Genomic DNA, 22,139 nt, shown 5'->3' with positions numbered 1-22,139 from the left:
TGACGCCACTGAACACTACGGCAGAGCAGGGAGGTATCTCCCCGCTCTGACATTAAACAAAAGACATGTATCCCCTATCCACAGGATAGGGGATACATGTGTGATCGCTGGCATTGATAGGGAGAACGGGGGACTTCCGGGGTCTGTGTCGGCAGCTCCGTAGAAATGAATGGAGCGCCGGTCGCGCTTCTGCGCATGCGTGACCAGCGCTCCTTTCATTTTTATTGAGCTGCGCAGACGCCGGAAGTCAGAGGTTAGTCATGGAGAACTTGATTTCAATGGGAGGCGTCGGCTTTTTTTTTCCCCGCGAGAAGTAAAAGGGGGGTCCAGAAAATTTAGCTGTATGGGGCCCTGTATGTAGTACCAAAACCAAGCTTTACACATAATTATGGTAAGCGAAGCATGTTTAGTATATAGATACAGTAAAATTGCCACGTTTACTGCCTGGATTACCACCGCTGTGCAAGGAAAATTTAGAAGGGGACTCTGCGCTAAATCAGTGCTGCGGCTTCTTCATTCTCAGGATTAGTATTGGTCCTGGCAGTTGGACCTCACCGATCATAAAGTGATAGTAGATCCTAGGGAATAACTTTTTAATAGTAAATAGGTGGAAAAAATGTTTAGTGCAACTCCTGTATGTTGCATATACTGTGTGTGTGTGTGTGTGTGTGTGTGTGTGTGTGTGTGTGTGTGTGTGTGTATATACACACACACATATATATTTAATTGTATTATATTTGTGTATTGTGATTGAATAATAATAATAATAATAAGAATATATTTGTGTATATATACATATTGTAAGCCAGCAGCAGGAAGAGTAGTCGAGGAGGTGTATATCTCACTAAGTTTGTTTAGATGGGTGAGATATGGGAATCCAGGAAAGTTGGGTTTCCTCAGCAAACCTAATTTGCTGAGGCATTTGTTAAATGTGTGTTCTGGGACTGGATTTATATGAAACGGCAGGTAGGACTGGTAGTGGGATCGGTCATTCCCTTCCCCACTCCAGTTTGGGCATTACTCCTGGCCCAGTAAGCCTAGGTGAAGCTACTGGGCTCATAACTGAGCAATAAAAGCTCTGTAGTTAGTGCAGTAAGGGTCAGAGCCTGGGAATCCACACAAGGATAGTATGGAAAGCCTAATCCAAGAAACATCGTACTTATGGTTTTTAATAGGCGAGAAAACTTGCTGTTGAGTTAGTGCCGAGACGGGCAAGGTGTTTGTTTTGTTTATATGCTGCAAGTCTTGTATGCTGGATAACTACTTTATGATTAGACTGTAATAAAGCCAAGCATGGACTTTAAACTTAAATGGTATCTATCTTTGCCAGCCGCAACTCCTCCCCATACGCACAGATCCCGACTATATACACACACACACATGGCCGCCATCTGGAATTTCTGGGCCCCATACAGCCAAGATGTCTGGGCCGCCCCTCCATCATCGGGGTTGGGTAACGGAAAGTGTGGCCCTCATGTTTGTACGTTATACACATTAACTGATTTTGGTGCTGATGTCAATTACAGTGAAGGAAACCATGGAGCAGGCAGTGACCGGTTAATGCTCTGGATTTTGATCTATTTAGCCAAAACGTATCCGACTGTATGGCATACAGTGAGAATGGCAATGGGGAAACTACTGAAGTCACTGTCCATGAACAGGGCTGGAGCCTTCTCCTAGCGCTCTGCCGATGGACTATGGCGCTGTTCCTGATGTCCATATACGTAAAGTGACGTCCGAAGCTTTGCAAAGCCTGAGTACACGGCCAGAGCGTCGGCAACGCTCTGGCCAGGGATTCTGGCCCTGGAGAATCCCCTGACGTCACCTTACATATATGGAAAATGATGTCAGGAGCTTCCCAGGGACAAAGTCCACGAGTAGAGCATTTATGATGCTCTGCCTGGGGACTCCGGAATAGCAAAGTCTACTACACTATTCCATCCTTCAAAAATAAGGTATAACGACGTCTACCAGCTCGATGTAGGCTAAAAGGACATAATGGAGCCCTGTGAATTATCGTCTACGTTGTTTATAGTGTACGTGAGATTTCCTGAGCCTGTTTTTCCACAGCAAAAATCTGAAGCTTTCCTTTTGATTTCTGACGCAGATGTGCCACAGGCGTGTAAGAGATCCACACGAGAATAAGGCCCTATTCACACAGAGTTTTCTGCTGCATTTTTTGCAGCAGAAACCGCATTGGAAACTGCTGCAAAAAACAGCTGAAATCACCTCCTACGGTGAGTTAAAAAAAAACTCTGTTAGGCCAAATGCACCCGATACTTATTACATGCAAATTTGTCGTGGGTATTTTCGTGCGGCAAATCCGCAGTGTAATACAGTACCAGCAAAGTAAATGAGATCAAGAAATCTCATCTACATGTCGCATTTTCTGCACAAAAATTGTCCTGCGGTGTGTATTTGAAAATATGATAATGTCAATTTATCTTGCGTTTCTGCTTGTTTCTTCTGACTAGTTTAAAAAATAAAAAAAAATCTGCAGCATAAAACCTGGACCTATTTCCGCATCAAAATGTATAAACCACACCTAAAAAAGGATTTTAAAAAACGCACTATTAGGTGCAGATTTTACCTGCGGAATTACCTGCGGTTTTGATGCCGGTTTTGTGCACCAATTTCTTCAATGTGTGCATTACAGAATTTGCTAGGCATTTACAGCAAATGAACCCTTTACATTGTAAAGGATGAAATATGTTACAATTCTGCAACATAATAGGCATGCAGCTGATTTAACGCCTTCCCTCCTCATTTTTCGGATTTTCACTTTTGTTTTTTCTTGACCACCTTCCAAAAGTTATAATTTTTTTATTTTTCCGTCTATATAGCTATATGAGGGCTTGTTTTTTGAGGGACAAGTTGCAGTTTTTCCTGGCACCATTTATTATCCCGCATAATGTACTGGGAAGCTGAAAAAAAAATATTTGTGGGGTGAAATGGGCAAAGTGGGGGGTTTTGTTTTTACGGCATCCATCAGGCGGTGAAAACTTAATATTCACCTTATTCTATAGGTTGATACAATTACGGCGATACCAAATTTATATGTTTTGTTTTATGTTTTACCACTTTTAAAAAAATAAAACTATTTGCTAAATTAAAAAATTGTTCTGTGTCGCCATATTCTGAGAGCCATAACTTTTTTATGTTTCCATCAATTTAGCGATGTGAGGGCTTAAATTTTGCTGGGCGAGCTGTAGTTTTCACGGATTTCATTTTGGGGAATATGCGACTTTGATCACTTTTTTGAAGCGCTAAGGTGACCAAAAACCAGCAATTTGCGTGTTTTATATATTTTCTACGGCATTCACCCAGCGGGTTAAATAACGCTATATTGTGATAGTTCGGACTTTTAAGGACGCGGCGATACTAGTTCTGTTAACTTTTATTTTTTTAACATTGATTTAGGGAAAACATTTGAAAAGGGTTTTTTTTTTAACTTTTAATACTTTATTATTTTATTACTTTATTTATTATTATTTATTGGAACATTAAAAAAACAACTTTATTTAACTGTTTTTTACTTTTACTTTGTTTATTAGTCCCCCTAGGGGACTTGAAGCAGCGATCCACTGCAATGATCATCCACTGCATGATATACTGCAATACTAATATAATGCAGTATATCGTGATCCTGACAGTCTCCTACCAGACGCAGAGCATCAAAGGAGTACAAAGATTGCAGACCTGGGGACTTTCATTAGGCCCCCAGGCTGTTATAACAACCGTTGTTAACAACCAATCATGCCGCGGGGGGCTGGGGGGAAGACGCGATGGCTTGTTTCAGGGGCCGCCCCCCTGATTCTAACACTTTAGATGCCGCGGTCGCGATTGACCGCGGCATTTAAGGTGTTAAACGGGCTGAATCAAAGTGATCTTTAATTCCGCCCTTTGCAGTGAGGTGTCTGCTGCGTAACACAGTCGTCACCCACTGTGTATGGAGCGAGCTCAGCCCGTGAGCTCGCTCTGTACTTCCCATACATACCTAACCCTTATCACGTATCGCCGACAGCTGACACTCCTCTCTTGCCGACCAGCGGTCCTTTGCCGCTAATTTCGGCAAGTTAACCCCTTAAATTAGGCGATCGGGGGTTTCTAACATATCGGCAGACCCCGGTCCGAAATCGCGGGGTTTGCCGATAGTTAGTATGGAAACGGAAGCCAAACAATGACTTCCGTGTCTGCCATGGACGGAAGCCCATCAGGACCAACCTACGGCTGGTCCTAATAGGCTTCCTGTCAGAGTGACAGGAAGTCACTGTGTCGTTCCCGATGCACACTGTCGGCGACAAGGTGTGCATCGGGAACTTGGAGATCAGCTGTCCCCGACAGCTGACACTCCAGTGTTGCCGAGCAGCGGCTCATCGCCGCTGATTTTGGCAATTAAGCCGTTACATGCGGGGCTCGATTGCAATCTCTGCAGGTAGCGGGTTTGTAGCGCATCAGCAGCCCCCATGCAATAGTGGGGGCTTCTGATGCTTATGATGGGACCCGGGGGCCAAACAACGGCCCCCGGGTCTGCCATGTATGTCAGCCTATGAGGATCAGCCTCTGCTGATCCTCGTAGACCAAATGTCAGAATGACTGTGACGTCACACTGACAGTTGGAATACATTACACTACCTAGGTAGTGTAATGTATTCTAGCAGCGATCAGAGCTGCAGGTCAAAAAAATAAAGTGTAAAAAGTAAAAGAAAAGTTAATAAACAGAAAAATATAAAGTGTAAAAAGTAAAAAAAAGTTAATAAAATGTTTTATAAAAGTGTACAAATAAAAGGTTTTGTTTTCCTATAATAAGTCATTTATTATAGGTAAAAAATGAAACCGTTAAAAAAAAAAAGTACACATATTTGGTATCATGTGTTTGTAACGACCCAAACTATGAAACTATAAAGTTAATTTTTACGCACGGTGAACGCCGCAAACAAAATAAACGGAAAACTATGTCAGCATCGCTATTTTTTGGTCACCCCCCCTCCCAAGATATACAATAAAAAGTGATCAAAAAGTCGCATTTACCCCAAAATAGTACCAATAAAAACTACAACCCGTACCGCAAAAAACAAGACCTCCCACAGCTTTTTTGACTAAAAAAGTTACGGCTCAGAATAGCGTGTCTCAGAAAATATATTATTTTATAGAAACGTAATTTTATTGTGCAAACACTGCAAAACGTAAAAAAAAACTATACACATATGGTATCGGCGTAATCGTACCGACCCGCAGAATAAAGTAAAACTTAATTTATTGCGCACGGTGAACGCTGTAAGAAATAAAGAATTTAAAGCGCCAAAATCGTTGTTTTTTTGGTCACCTTCGCTCTAAAAAAGATCCTGTGGGGTCAAAATTCTCACTATACCCCTAGAAAAATTCCTTGAGGGGTGTAGTTTCCAAAATAAGGTCACTTTTGGGGGGTTTCCACTGTTTTGTCCCTCCGGGGCGTTGCAAACGAGACACGGCACTGAAAACCAATCTGCGCTCCAAAATCCAAAAGGCGCTCCTTCCCTCCTGAGCCTTGCTGTGGGTCCAAACATCAGTTTACGACCACATATAGGGTATTGCCGTAATCGGGAGAAATTGCTTTGCAAATGTTGGGGTGCTTTTTCTCCTTTATTCCTTGTAAAAATTAAAAAGTTCTATGTTTCCACAGAAAAATAGGTGATTTTCATCTTCACAGACAAATTCCACTAAATTCTGCAAAAAACTGTGGGGTCAAAATGCTAACTATACCCCTATAAAAATGCCTTGAGTGGTGTAGTTTCCAAAATAGGGTCACTTTTGGGGGGTTTCGACTGTTTAGGTACCACAAGACCTCCTCAAACCTGACATGGTGCCTAAAATATATTCCTAAGAAAAGGAGGCCCCAAAATCCACTGGGTGCTCCTTTGCTTCTGAGACCTGTGCTTTAGTCCATTAGGACACAAGGGCCACATGTTGGATATTTCTAAAATCTGCAGAATCTGGGCAATAAATATTGAGTTGCGTTTCTCTGGTAAAACCTTTTTTTTATTACAAATGAATTTCGGCCAAAAAAATGAAATTTGTAAATTTCACCTCTACTTTGCCTTAATTCCTGTGAAACGCCTAAAGGGTTAAAATAATTTCTGAATGTGGTTTTGAATACCTTGAGGGGTGCAGTTTTCAAAATGGGGTGATTTATTTCTAATACAGAAGGCCCTCAATACCACTTCAGAACTGAACTGGTCCCTGAAAAAATGGCCTATTGAAATTTTCTTGAAAATATGAGAAATTGCTGCTAAAGTTCAAAGCCTTGTAACGTCCTAGAAAAATAAAAGTACGTGAAAAAAAAAGATGCAAACATAAAGTAGACATATGGGGGATGTTAACTAGTAACTATTTTGTGTGGTATTACTATCTGTTTTACAAGCAAACACATTTAAATTTAGAAAAATTGTAATTTTTGCAAATTCTTGCTAAAATGTGAAGTTTTTCACAAAGAAATATTTAATTTATCGACCAAATTTTTGCACTAACATAAAGTACAATATGTCACGAGAAAACAATCTCAGAATCGCTTGGATAGGTAAAAGCGTTCCGGAGTTATTACCACATAAAGTGACACATGTCAGATTTGAAAAAATCATCTGTGTCCACAAGGCCAAAACAGGCTGCGTCCTAAAGGGGTTAACGGACCGTGTGAAGGGCCTGTAAATAAATAAATAGGACATGTCCTATTTTTGTGCATTTTCACAGATCCCTCAATATACTCAAGTCTATGAGGGATCTGTGAAAACGGGTCCTGCACGGGTGTAAATCGGCCGTGAAAAACTGCTGTTATTCACGGCTGATTTCACACACGTTGGTCTGAATATCGCCTTATATTGTAATTTGTAGTGAATTTTTAGTGCGCTATCTGCACCAAAAATAGGAGACAAGTAAGTGGCCTTATTCAGACGTCCATGTTTGGTCTGTGATATACTCCCGGGGAGAGGCAGGGACTCCTAGCAGCATTGATAACTGTGATGCTAGCAGTCCAGCTCCATGAATTGTGGTCGGCCTGGGAAATACGGCCGATACACGCTCCATATATCACGGACCAAACACGGCTGTCTGAATAAGGCCATAGTCTAGTTACACAGTGCGGTCAAATCCCATTTTTTTGCCACAATTTTTTCAAAATCGCGGCAAAAACGTGATTTGACTGCACTGTGAGAATATAGCCTAACAGCACTATTTTCTCATGTTTTGTGTCCTGTGTTATATCAAGTCCAGAGTCGATGCAGCCGTCTACCAGGAAATTTTCGAGCACTTCATGCTTTCCTCTGCTGACAAGCTTTATGGAGATGCTGATTTCATTTTCCAGCAGGACTTGGCACCTGCCCACACTGCCAAAAGTACCAATACCTGGTTAATAACCACAGTATCACTGCGCTTGATTGGCCAGCAAACTCGCCTGACCTAAACCCCGGAGAGAATCTATGGGGTATTGTCAAGAGGAAGATGAGAGACACCAGACCCAACAATGCAGACGAGCTGAAGGCTGCTACTATCAAAGCAACCTGGGCTTCCATAACTCCTCAGCAATGCCACAGGCTGATCGCCTCCATGCCACGCTGCATTGATGCAGTAATTCATGCAAAAGGAGTCTGACCAAGTATTGAGGGCATATACTGTACATACTTTTCAGTAGGTCTACATTTCGGTATTAAAAATCATTTTTGAAATTGGACTTAGAAAATTTTTCACCAACCATTCCCATTTTATTTAGGTGTATCCATATAAATGGCCCACCCTGTATATACATATAGACTCAAATACACACATTTGTATATATACTATATGGATAAATGTATTGGAACACCTACACATTTCACCTTCAGGAGATTTGTTAATAATATTATATACGTAAGTTTTTCAGAATATAATTCCACCAGATCAGATAATGCACTGGGATTCCTATGTTGACAACTTAAAATTCCATGTAAAAATCAGGCTTCATTTACAGCTGGTAGAAGACCAATATGGATCATGGCAGGAGATACAATTAGTATCAGTATAATTTCTCTGTGCTTATACAGAACTTTACATGGGTTATAATCACTCAATGGTCCCTGTCCCCAGTAGGTTCCACAATATCATTTCTCTCTCACTTACAGTCTAGGACCAAATTTATAAGATGCTTAACCCGTTAGTGACTGCCTCATAGTGTTTTTACGGCGGCCACTAACTGGCTTTATTCCGATGCAGTAGCCTTTTTACGGCGCTGCATCGGAATAAATGAACAGAGCAAGGAGCCATTAAATTTCCCTGCTCTCAGCTGCCAGACATCAGTATCGATCTCACCCATTTAACCCCTCAGATGCAGCACTCAATAGCTAGCTCAGCATTTGAGTGTTTTTGGAGAGTGAGGGGGCTCCATCTCATCCCACCGGCACCCGACGATAAGATCGCTGGGTGCCGGTGTTTTTTATGGCAGCCGGGGGGCCTAATAAAGGCCCCCAGGCCTGCCTGTAGTGTATGCCTGCTAGGTCATGCCAGAGGCCTGTCCGTTTTACACGGACAGGCATAATACACTGCAATACAGAAGTATTGCAGTGTATTACAAATGCGATCGGAGGATCGCATAGTGAAGTCCCCTACTGGGACTAATAAAAAAGTAAAAAAAAGTTTAATAAAAAGTGAAAAAAAAAATATGAAAAACACACTTTTTCCCCTTACATACTGCTTTATTATTAAGAACAAAGTAAAGTAAAAAAAGTTACACATATTTGGTATCGCCACATCCATAACGACCAAAACTATAAAGTTATTACATCATTTAACCTGCACGGTGAACGTCGTAAAAAATCTAATAAAAAACAATGCAAAATGCTGTTTTCTGTGAATCCTGCCTTAAAATTTTTTTTTATAAAAAGTGATCAAAAAGTCGCATCTACTCCAAAATGGTACCAATAAAAACTACAAGTCGTCCCACAAAAGCCCTCATACAACTGCATTGGCGGAAAAATAAAAAAGTTATGGTTCTTCAAATATGGAGACACAAAAACAAATAATTTTGAAAAAAAAGTGTTTTTACTGAGTAAAAGTAGTAAAACATACAAAATCTATATCAATTTGGTATCGTTGCAATCGCAACAACCCGCTGAATAAAGTTATTGTGTTATTTATACTATACGGTAAACACCGTAAATTCAGGACGCAAAAAAGTGTGGCAAAATTGTAGGGTTTTTTTCTATTTCCCCCCATAAAAAAGTTTATAAAAGTTAATCAATAAATTATATTTACCCCAAAATGATGCTATTAAAAATGACAAGTTGTCCTGCAATAAACAAGACCTTATACAGCTATGTCGACGCAAAAATAAATTGAATTTGAATGAGACGATGGAAAAACGTAAAAAATAGCTTGGTCATTAAGGTCTAACATAGGCTGGTCATTAAGGGGTTAATAATCTATTGGTGTGTTTTTAAAGTGCTACATTGAACATACACTATATGGACAAATGTGTGGGGACACCTACACAAGCTTTTATGACATAACATTCTAAATCCATTGGGGTTAAGGCCAGGGCTCTTTGCGGGCCACTTAGGCTGGGTTCACACGTGGCGGAATTTCACTTAAATTCCGCTGCGGACACTCCGCAGCGTTAATCCGCAGCGGAGCCGTTTGTCCATTGACTTACACTTTAATTTAGCAGTGTTCGTTTAGACGAGGCGTAAAATTCCGCTGCGGAGCATAGGCTGCGGAGCGGAATTTGGTGTCCGCAGCATGCTCTGTCTGTTGCGGAGCAGTGGCGGACTCATGGCGGAATTTCTCCATTGACTTCAATGGAGAGTCAAAATTCCGCAATGAAGTCCGCAGATCTTATGTGTGCTGCGGAGCGTATTGGTTTTACTACCATGACATTTCTTCATTCTGGCTGGACCTATGTATTTCTAGGTCTACAGCCAGACTGAGGAAGTCAATGGGGCTCCCGTAATGACGGGAGCGTTGCTAGGAGACGTCTGTAAATAGTCACTGTCCAGGGTGCTGAAAGAGTTAAGCGATCGGCAGTAACTGTTTCTGCACCCGGGACAGTGACTACCGATCTCAATATACATGTATCTGTAAAAAAATATATAAGTTCATACTTACCGAGAACTCCCTGCGTCTGTCTCCAGTCCGGCCTCCCAGGATGACGTTTCAGTCTAAGTGACGGCTGCAGCCAATCACAGGCCAAGCACAGGCTGCAGCGGTCACATGGACTGGCGCGTCATCCAGGGAGGTCGGGCTGGATGCCGAAAGAGGGACGCGTCACCAAGACAACGGCCGGTAAGTATGAAAATCGTTTACTTTCACTAGGGAAAGTGCTGTCCCTTCTCTCTATCCTGCACTGATAGGGAGAAGGGAAGCACTTTTCCCGCAGTCCGCAGCAGCTAGTCCGCATCAATGTACTGCACATTTTGTGCAGATCCGCAGCAGAATCTGCAACGCAGATTCTGTGCGGCATTGATGCGGACAGTTACGGAGGAAATCCGCCACGTGTGGTCATGCCCTTAAAGGGAATGTGTTGCAAATTAAATTTATCTTTTTATTAAGTTACTTATTTTTACTATGTTTTTTTGGGGTATTTTTTTTTTCTTCCACAAGGTAGGAAATATTAAAAATGAAATAATAATTTGTAATGTTTCCCTATGTTGGCCACCAGAGGGAGCACATCCCATAATTACAGCAAGGTGAATCAGGCAAAGCAACCTGACCCACGGTTGCTGTAAATGTGGGAGGGACACTCTCCCTACTAATGATCACACTCGACACCCCTCCCTATTTTTGGCAACAAGCCAGGGGATGTATTTAAATTGTCTACGACCGTGCAGCTGTGCATTTTGCGAGATACTGCACAGTGGTAGGACGTGCTGATCATGGCAGCAGCAGCTACAGGAGACACCAAGAGGCTACGAACGACGAAAGTCAACAGGAAAGACCCTGTGGTTGAGGACTTTTTATTTTACAGGTAGCAGAGTTACTTAATGGGGAATAATTTTTCCCTGTCATGTCTAATTAACAGGTGACGCTTTCATTGTACTCCTCTATGGGGAAACTTTTTTCCCTGTAGCGGATGATTTTTCTATCAACAGGTAGAAAAGTTACATGACAGGGAAAAATAATTCCCCATCATGTAACTCTGCTACCTGTCAATGGAAAAATCATCTGCCAGATCGAAAAGGTTTCCCCATGGCAGAGTACCACAAAGAGTCACCTGGGAATTAGACATGATGGGGAAACATTTTTTCCTGTGGTGGATTACTTTTCAGTTGACAGGTAGCAGAGTTACTGGATGGGGGATTATTTTTCCCTGTCATGTCTAATTACCAGGTGACGCTTTCATTGTACTCCTCCATGAGGAAACTTTTTTTCCTCTGGTGGTTGATTTTTCTGTTGACAGGTAGCAGAGTTCCATATAGGGGAATTATGTTTCCCCATGATCAAGTACAATGAAAATGTTACGTGGTAATTAGACGTGACAGGGAAACAGGCTAGGCACTTTAGCTCCACTGAAGGGAAATCTAAATACTTCAGCATACCAAGACATTTTGGACAATTGTAGCTTCCAACTTTGTAGGAACAGTTTGGGGTCCGACTCTTTTCTGTTCCAGCATGACTGCGCCCCAGTGCACAAAGCGAGGTCCATAGAGGCATGGTTGGGTGAGTTTGGTGTGGAAGAACTTGACTGGCCCGCACAGAGCCATGACCTCAACCCCATCCAACACCTTTGGGATGAACTAGAATGGAGATTGTGAGCCAGGCCCCCTAGTCCAATATTAGTGTCTGACCTCACAAATGCTCTTCTGAATGAATGGGCAAAAATTCCCACAGACACAATCCAAAATCTTGAAGAAAGCCTTCCTAGAAAAGTGAACGCTCTTTTAGCTGCAAAGAGGTGACCAACTCCATATTATTGCCTATGGATTTAGAATGCAATGTCATAAAAGCTCCTTTAGGTGTAATTTGTAGATGTCCCAATATTTTTGTCTATATAGTGTATGTGTGATGTCCGTGGCTGCGGGCCGTCAAGTTCACTCTCCTCCTGACGGCGGCAGCCATGGGTCTGCGAACGCTGGCCCCAGTCTCCTCCTCAGGAGACGCCAGCGCTCACTTCCACTCACCTCAGCCAGGTCCCGTAGTGTGCGCGTGCATGCTCTTGCCCACTCTTAAAGGGGCAGTGTGGGCACCGGACTTTAATGTGTAATCAGCCCATGAGTGCCCTGGACTATAAGAGGGACCCAGCCCCTTGCTTCGATGCCTGAGCGTTGTTTGTCGTATCCTAGTTTGTCTAAGCAAATGGTATCCTAGTGTTTTCCAGTTTCCAGTGTTCCATGTTCCTGTATCCCGTGCTATCCTGGTCAAGTGCCGTGCTGAGCTGTAGTTGTGCTGTGGTGTATTCCATGCCTGTATATATGAGGGAAGGGAAAGGGAGAAAGTATGTGATCTGAAATAATATTTAACTTTTAATAATATGCATTAAAATAGAAATAAATTTTAAAAATCCTTGGTGTAAGAGGTATGTGCGAGTGACCCCCAAACTCACATACCTAGGCTATATAATTGGGCGTATATCTTGTATTCCATGCCTGTCCTGCTTCTCCACGCCTGACGTCTACGCGCTGCCTAGTCCCAGCCAAGCCTGCCTTGCTACTGTCTGAGCTGCCACAGGTACCCTATATGAACTATAGACTGTGACCTGTGCCCTGTTGGCCAGCTGCCATACCGCCGAGGCGGTACGGCCCAGTGGGTCCACAAACCCTACGTGACAGTACGCTCAGGCCATGGACCCCGCTGGTCGATCAAAGACCAAGATGATGTCACAAGAGATGCGGACAGATATGCTGGACCTGTGGACCAACTCCTCCAGGCCTTGAACATTCTCGCACATTGGCAGGAAGCACAAGCTGCCATTCCTCCTATTACACCTCTTGGCAGTACTGATCCTCAGACTAAACCTCCTGGCAGTGTTGATCCTCGTTTTTCTTTGCCACTTCCTGACCGCTATGATGGAGATGCAGGTACCTGTCGTGGATTTTTTAACCAGTGCCAGATCCACTTCAGCCTGTATTCAAGGGCATTTTCGTCTGATGGCGCAAGGGTCGCTTTCATCATCTCTCTTCTTACTGGCAAGGCCCTTACATGGGCGAACCCTATCTGGGAGAGACAAGGACCAGAGACCCGTGACTTCCAGGGGTTCCTCCGGACATTTCGCACAGTGTTTGAGGAGCCTGGACAAGTCTACTCTGCAGCGGCTTCCTTGCTGAACCTACGCCAAAGAGACATCTCTGTGGGCGAGTACGCCATCACCTGCAGTCCTATGTAACACGACAGATAACACAGTGATAGCTCTCTGAGTACAGATAATGTAGTAGATGTTACCTGCAGTCCTATGTAACACCAACGATAAGATAGTGATAACTATGATTACAGTTAATGTATTAGTGTTACCTGCAGTCCTATGTAATACCACAGATAACACACAATCAGTGACAGGTGCAATATTGTTGGAATGTACATCCACCATACATACATGGATAGTGTTAAGAGGTTAAAAGGGTTGTCCGGGTTTAAACTTTTTATGTGGCAGCAAGAGAGGAGGGCTTCAAATAAAAAAGCAGCCCATATTTACCTCCCTCCTCCGAGACGTTCCTGCGCTGGGGCTTCTGTCATCTCTGTTCTGTGTGTACACTACATCACGTCGACACTACATCACCGCTGCAGCCTATTACTGATCTCTGCTGGACACTGCTGAGACTATTAATAGGCTGCTAAGGTGGTGTACGGTTGACATGAGGTCACCGCTATATACAAACAGAGAACAGATCTGATGGGAACCCCCAGCGCAGGAACGTCTGGGAGGAGAGTGGTAAGTACCGGCGGCTTTTTCATTTTCACTCCTCCTGCTGCTTCAAAAAAAAAAATGTTTTATTACGGACAACCCCTTTAAAACTATGTACACCTTTGAAATCATGTTTTTCTTTTATCAGTCAGTGTGTTTTGTACAACTTTCTGAATACTTTTTACGAAAAACTATTTTAACTTTTTGAGATACAGCTTCTTTGTATTCTTTATACAGAGCAGCTGTATCTGGAGCTGAGACCTAAATCCGTCAGTTCAGTGGGACTGACGGCTATAGTGTCAGCAGAGCCTGCGTGTCTCCGACAGTTTATAACTTAGATGTGATCGACAACAGGTGGATCCTGCGTATCAGAGACACGCAGGATGCGCTGGTACTGAACCTGTCAGTCCTGCTGACCGGACGTATTTAAGTCTCAGCACTAGATATGGCTGCTCTGTATACAGAATACAAAGCAACTGTATCTCAAAAAGTTAAAATAATTTAATAAAATGTAATTACAAAGTTGCACCAAACACACAGATTTTTATAAAATAAAAAAAATCCAAAGGATTACATGGCTTTTAACGTAATCTGAACAGGGTTTAAAAAAGCAAGAAATGGTAAATTTGCACTATGAATGCACTGAATTCTGTGCCCACTTGACATTTACTAACACTTTAGTGTCTTTCATTGCCACCATTGTGCCCATTTGCCACTTATTGCCCCTTTAGCGTTCTTCTGTTTGGTGGCCCCTTGATGTCCATTTGCCAAATACTGCCCCTTTAGTCCCTTTTGTCACAGAAGAACAATAAAGGTGCAACAAAATGGAAAATGAGCATCAAGGGGGCACTGAACAGAAGGACACTAAAGGGGCAATACGTGGCAAATGGGCAGTAAGGTAGCACTGAATCCTCTGGCCATTTGACAATATTGCCCTTTTTAGACCCCCATCAGTGCCCCCATTCAACCAAAGCCCACAGTCAGTGACTGACCTGACCTGCTGGGCTTCTGACAACCACTGCCTGCTTGAGCTGGAGCCGCCCTGGAGAAAACGTTTCCTTGGTGTCCCCACCAGCCCAGGAAACGCATAGGCAGATAGCGTGGTGTCTCCTCTCTGTCTTGCGTCCTGAATGATGTCATCACGCCTGTCTCATCATTCAGGACGCAGGACAGGGAGAGTGAACAGAGGCCAGGGCGTGGGGCAGCCAGTATTGAGGTCGGTGCAGTTAGTGAGTGGCACCTGACCTGCTGGCACCCTGAGTAGTGGCCACAGAACAGTGGGGTGGGTGGCGCCCTGTGCGGCCACAGCGATCTCATGTACTCAAGACCGGCCGTGGTGGTATTATGCAGTCACTATGTGATTATGGTGTGGCGGTATTATTGGGACCTTATAGTGTGTTATTATTGGTAATATTGGTCTTATAATACTGAGTTGTGTGCAGTATGCAGGAAATATTTAAACTGGTACAGAGGTATGATTTAATAACTGTATCTGTATAAAACCACCGAAAAAGGCCATACTTACAAATGGACACAGCCAGGTCAGAAACACTGGTGAAGGAGTGTGAGCAGGTGCTTTAAATAATAGCCACTCCCACTAGTGTTGAGGGGAGTGGTGTGTGTGGTGCATGGGATGTGTAGTAAGAAATAATAAATGAATGGTATATGTGCAAGTGTAATAATATAAGTGAAATATAGGTGGCAGTAATGAGTAAAGTGCCTCAATAAAAATAAATTAATAATGGGGTGCAAGTGTGTGAAACATGGAGGGATAGTGTGTAAGTCCTCACATGAGGCGCAACGTGTATAGCCAGGTAGAAGCCTATTTGTGACGCCTTGATAATTCATAGAGCGGGCTACCCTGCTTGCTATGCCAAACAACAACACACCATGCTCTCCCAGCATCAAAGACCCGGCTGTGTCCAAAAGAAGCAAATATAAGTTATAATGAAATATACCTGGGGTATTAGTGATCATTTTGGCCAAAATGACGCAAGCTCGCAATCCACGACAATGATCCCCAGACTTGCGAGTCCCTAACTCCGGAGTCTTGTTTGCCAAAGAGATCAAATACTTATTTCTCTGTGCACAATGCAAATAAATATATATAATTTTGACTATGTGATTTTCTGTTTTTTTTTAATATAATCTATCTCTCACTGGTAAAATTAACCTAGCCTAAAAATTCTAGACTGTTCATGACTGACAGTGGGCAAACTCACAAAATCAGCAAGGGATCAAATACTTATTTCCTTCACTGTTTGGCCCACTTGTTTTTATCTGTTTTAGCTGTATCTGTATGTAGATTTATTTTTTTTGTGTGAGAGGGGGGGACATATGCTTTGGGGCTTGCAACACTCCTGGACGCGCTAGAAATCAGCAATGCTGTTCTCTGCACACCGTCTTCTGTATTGACTGTATTATTGATACAAAAATTTAGCATTTGGGGTCCCACTTTTAACATTTCCCAGGGCCACACTTTGTCTAAAACCGGCCCTGAGTGTTCAATGTAGCAGTTAAAAAACATACCATTAGGTTAATAAGAATGCATTGAAATTGGTCCTAGACTGTAAGTGAGATAGAGAAATTATATTGTGAGCCCTACTGGGGACAGGGGACCATTGTGAGTGATTACAACCCATGTTAAGTGCTGTATAAGCACAGAGAAATTGTACTGATACTAACACCTCTTGCACACAACCGAGTTCGAGCTGTGAAAAAAGGTCCACGTGTAGGCTAAATTTCCTGGCCTGACCACGGTACAGGTGAACGGGACTCCTGGCATCATAGACATTTATGATGCTAGGAGTTCCTGCCTTTCCACGGAACCGCTGTTCCATACTGTATCATTTTGTTGAGTACGAAACAGCAGTTCCGTGAGGAGGCAGAGACTCCTAGCATCATAAATGTCTATGATAACAGGAGTCCCATTCCCCTGTACCGTGGTCAGGCCGGGAAATCCAGCCGACTCTCGGACCGTTTTTCACAGCCCGATCTCGGTCGTGTGTAAGAGGTGTAATAGTATCTCCTGCCATGATCCATATTGTTATTCTACCAGCTGTAAATGAAGCCTGATTTTTATATGTAACTTAAAACATAGGAATTCCAATACACTTTGTCAAAAATGCTAGTTTTTTCATGATTCAATCTGGTGGAATTATATTCTGAAAAACTTACTTATATAATATTATTAACAATCTTGTGGCAGTGTGTGAAGAATGGAGCATCTGGTGACACGTAATCTATAGTGACATCATATCTAGCAGTCACATGACCATAAAGTTTTATGGCTCTAGAAGAGATTACCAGTTACTGTCCTGAATGGAGCTCACAATCTAATTTCCCTACAACGAACAATTTCATAAAGTCATTTAACCAACTAGTATGTTTTTCTTGGAGTGTGGCCGGAAGCCTAGGAGAAAACTCCATACAGGTATTGCCCTTGGACAGATTTTAAACCAAAGACCCCAGTGCTGTCAGATAACAGTGCTAACCACTGAGCCAGCGTGCTATCCTAAATTATTATATAAAAATAAATTGATACAATTGAGAAATAGGTAATGAGAATATTTCATATATATACACGTAATGTAAAGAATAATCTATAGAAAATGGTGATACAAGATTAGAGACACAATAGTTTTTTTTATACTTTTAACTCACATTTTTCATTAAGACATACAGTGAAGGAAATAAGTATTTGATCCCTTGCTGATTTTGTAAGTTTGCCCACTGTCAAAGAAATGAACAGTCTAGAATTTTTAGGCTAGGTTAATTTTACCAGTAAGAGATAGATTATATTTTTAAAAAAACAGAAAATCATATAGTCAAAATTATATATATTTATTTGCATTGTGCACAGAGAAATAAGTATTTGATCCCTTTGGCAAACAAGACTTAATACTTGGTGGCAAAACCCTTGTTGGCAAGCACAGCAGTCAGACATTTTTTGTAGTTGATGATGAGGTTTGCACACATGTTAGTTGGAATTTTGGTCCACTCCTCTTTGCAGATCATCTGTAAATCATTAAGATTTCGAGGCTGTCGCTTGGCAACTCGGATCTTCAGCTCCCTCCATAAGTTTTCGATGGGATTAAGGTCTGGAGACTGGCTAGGCCACTCCATGACCTTAATATGCTTCTTTTTGAGCCACTCCTTTGTTGCCTTGGCTGTATGTTTCGGGTCATTATCGTGCTGAAAGACCTAGCCACGAGCCATTTTTAATGTCATGGTGGAGGGAAGGAGGTTGTCACTCAGGATTTGACGGTACATGGCTCCATCCATTCTCCCATTGATGCGGTGAAGTAGTCCTGTGCCCTTAGCCGAGAAACACCCCCAAAACATAATGTTTCCACCTCCATGCTTGACAGTGGGGACGGTGTTCTTTGGGTCATAGGCAGCATTTCTCTTCCTCCAAACACGGCAAGTTGAGTTAATGCCAAAGAGCTCAATTTTAGTCTCATCTGACCACAGCACCTTCTCCCAATCACTCTCAGAATCATGCAGATGTTCATTTGCAAACTTCAGACGGGCCTGTACATGTGCCTTCTTGAGCAGGGGGACCTTGCGGGCACTGCAGGATTTTAATCCATTACGGCGTAATGTGTTACCAATGGTTTTCTTGGTGACTGTGGTCCCAGCTGCCTTGAGATCATTAACAAGTTCCCCCCGTGTAGTTTTCGGCTGAGCTCTCACCTTCCTCAGGATCAAGGATACCCCACGAGGTGAGATTTTGCATGGAGCCCCAGGTCGATGTCGATTGACAGTCATTTTGTATGTCTTCCATTTTCTTACTATTGCACCAACAGTTGTCTCCTTCTCACCCAGCGTCTTACTTATGGTTTTGTAGCCCATTCCAGCCTTGTGCAGGTCTATGATCTTGTCCCTGACATCCTTAGAAAGCTCTTTGGTCTTGCCCATGTTGTAGAGGTTAGAGTCAGACTGATTAATTGAGTCTGTGGACAGGAGTCTTTTATACAGGTGACCATTTAAGACAGCTGTCTTTAATGCAGGCACCAAGTTGATTTGGAGCGTGTAACTGGTCTGGAGGAGGCTGAACTCTTAATGCTTGGTAGGGGATCAAATACTTATTTCTCTGTGCACAATGCAAATAAATATATATAATTTTGACTATGTGATTTTCTGTATTTTTTTTTTATATAATCTTTCTCTCACTGGTAAAATTAACCTAGCCTAAAAATTCTAGACTGTTCATGACTTTGACAGTGGGCAAACTTACAAAATCAGCAAGGGATCAAATACTTATTTCCTTCACTGTACGTATTGATACATCAAGGTATTAGGATTATTTTTTTTATTTTGTTTGCTCATATTTGAATATTCCTGAACTTGTGTATTTCTTATGTAAATATACTAATTACAGTATTTGGCAGCATATAGATGTATATAACAGTCACAAGACTTCCCTCTTTATTTCTTTATTTGTTGGGGAATAAATGCTCTATTTCTGGATTTGACACTCATTATGTGAGCAGTCACCCATTAACGGAATTCATCATATCATGACACTTATATCAAGCAACCCATCATGATGATGAGTTATCCTTCAAGATGACAATACCCACATTTATCCCTCAACAGTGACAAGATAAAACCTTTTCCGCATAACATGATTTAGTAAAGATGGGATGAAATATTAAATGGAGCTGTCAAGATAAATGAGCCTTGGAATGACCCACTTCCAAAAATGAATGGCCTGCATAAAAGAAAGCTTTTATATGTTAATCAATATAGTACAAATTAATTGCAAGTTATAAAAATGTTCTCTTCCATCAGTAAACAAGCCTGTATGATAGAATAACTATACTATATGACTATATTAAGTAACTGTCAAGAGGTGATGCAACATGAGCAAGGAAATCCAAATAATTCCAGTTTACTAAAATATTATCAATATGCAAACTCCAATAGCATTTATATCTAGGGCTAGGAAATATTCAGAAAAATACCCTCCCATCATAAATCAATAGACCACTCCAGACATATTCAAATCACATTAAAAAAAAAGGAGCATATAGCCAACGTATATATATAAAAATCTAACACATTTTATTACACATAAGGTGATAACGACTCTAGTAAATGGTATAGCAGGATAGACTATAAGTGTTTATAGACCCCCAGACGAAGGCGGAAGCCGAAACGCGTTGGGACAGGTCGCCATTGTTTGCGTTTCAGCCACATGGGTCAGTACTCTATCTTCCATTTTGGATCTTTTCCAGTAAAACCTCTTCTTTGCACTTAGCACTTTACTATCGGTACTTGTAAATCCAATGGCATTCAACAGTATGAGTTCCATATCTGACTCTTTGAAATAACTGCCAATAACACAGGCTTACATATATAGCTTAGAGTATGCATATTATGCTTGACCCCTTGTTTGCACTATGTACTTTTTTGTGGCCCATATTAATATTTGTATTGATACAATCAAATATGTTCTGAATACTTACTCTTTCTTGGCGATCCTTTTGTTATCTGTGATTAATTTTTAACATTGTAACTATTGTAATTTTTTGAATAAAAAGACTGTTTTTTACATTTGACTTATAGACTCCGTGGGTTCTTGTTTCGGTGTTATATTATACAATAGGAGTACAATCGTATTACTTGGGAAGATCTATCATATGAAATTATGCATATGTATGCCCTATATATAGGTTCTATCAAGTGCTTATTAGTACAAGTTAACGCTCTATATCAGGGGTCTCAACCACGCAGCCCGCAGGCCGGATGCGGCCCCTGAGGCTGTCATCTGCAGCCCGCGGGGCATATAACAAATTTTACTAGCTTATACTATCGCTGTGCTCTGGGACTCCTTCTCTGAGGAAGCCCCTGACATCATTGTCCATATATGGACAGTGATTGCAGGAGCAGAGCTGGAGTCCCAGTCAGAGTGCTAGAAGCAGCTCTGCTTCGCAACTCCGGATGGGGCGGCCCCTGAGGCTGTCATCTGCAGCCCGCGGGGCATATAACAAATTTTACTAGCTTATAATAGCACTCTGCTCCGGGACTCCTGTTCTGAGGAAGTCCATCACATCACTGTCCATATATGGACAGTGATTGCAGGAGCAGAGCTGGAGTCCCAGTCAGAGTGCTAGAAGCTGATCCGGGACTCCGGCTGGGGAAGTCCCTGACATCACTGTCCATATATGGAGCACTAGTAGCGCTCTGCTCGGGACTCCGGCTCTGGTGTTGTCCATGACATCACTGTCCACATACGGACAGTGATGTCAGTAGCATAGCTGGAGTACCAGGCAGAGCACTAGTAGTGCTTTGCCCGGCACTCCAGCTTTTGGATAGCCCCTGACATCACTGTCCATATATGGAGCTGAGCTGGAGTCCCAGGAAGAGCGCTACTAGCGCTCTCGGACTCCGGCTCTCGAGTTGCCCCTGAAATCACTGTCCATATATGGACAGTGATATCTGGGGATTCTCCAGAGTTCCGGAGCAGAGCCTATACTAGTGCTCTGCTCTGGTACTCTGGCTTTGGGGTTGCCCCTGACATCACATTCCGTTCCAGGAGGAATCCAAGCAGAGGAATCGCTGGTAATGCTCTGGCTGGGGATTCCACTCCTATAGGGAGCCCCAATGGAGCTATCTAGTGTGTGTGTGTGTGTGTGTGTGTGTGTGTGTGTGTGTGTGTGTGTGTGTGTGTGTGTGTGTGTGTCACTATCTACAGAGGGCACTGTGGCATTATCTACAGAGGGCACTGTGGCATTATCTAGGGGGTGGCATTATCTATGGAGGGCACTGTGGCATTATCTACAGAGGGCACGGTGGCATTATCTATGGGTGGGTGTGTGGCAGTATCTACAGAGGGCACTGTGGCATTATCTACAGAGGGTACTGTAGAATTATCTACAGAGGGCACCGTGGCATTATCTACAGAGGGCACTGTGGCATTATCTAGGGGGTGTGGCATTCTCTACAGAGGGTACTGTGGCATTATCTAGGGAGTGTGGCATTATCTAGAGAGGGCACCGTGGCATTATCTACAGAGGGCACCGTGACATTATCTACGGGTGGGTGTGTGACAGTATCTACAGAGGGCACTGTAGCATTATCTACAGAGGGCCCTGTGGCATTATATACAGAGGGCACTGTGGCATTATCTACAGAGGGCACTGTGGCATTATCTACAGAAGACACTGTGGCATTATCTACAGAGGATACTGTGGCATTATCTACAGAGGACACTGTGACATTATCTACAGAGGGCACTGTGACATTATCTACAGAGGGCACTGTGGCATTATCTATAGAGGGCAGTATGGCATTA

The sequence above is a fragment of the Rhinoderma darwinii genome, chromosome 2 (genome assembly GCF_050947455.1).
Source record: "Rhinoderma darwinii isolate aRhiDar2 chromosome 2, aRhiDar2.hap1, whole genome shotgun sequence".
Classification (NCBI taxonomy): Eukaryota; Metazoa; Chordata; class Amphibia; order Anura; family Rhinodermatidae; genus Rhinoderma; species Rhinoderma darwinii.
The sequence above is the reverse complement of the archived record's forward strand: the minus strand, read 5'-3'. Positions refer to the sequence as shown.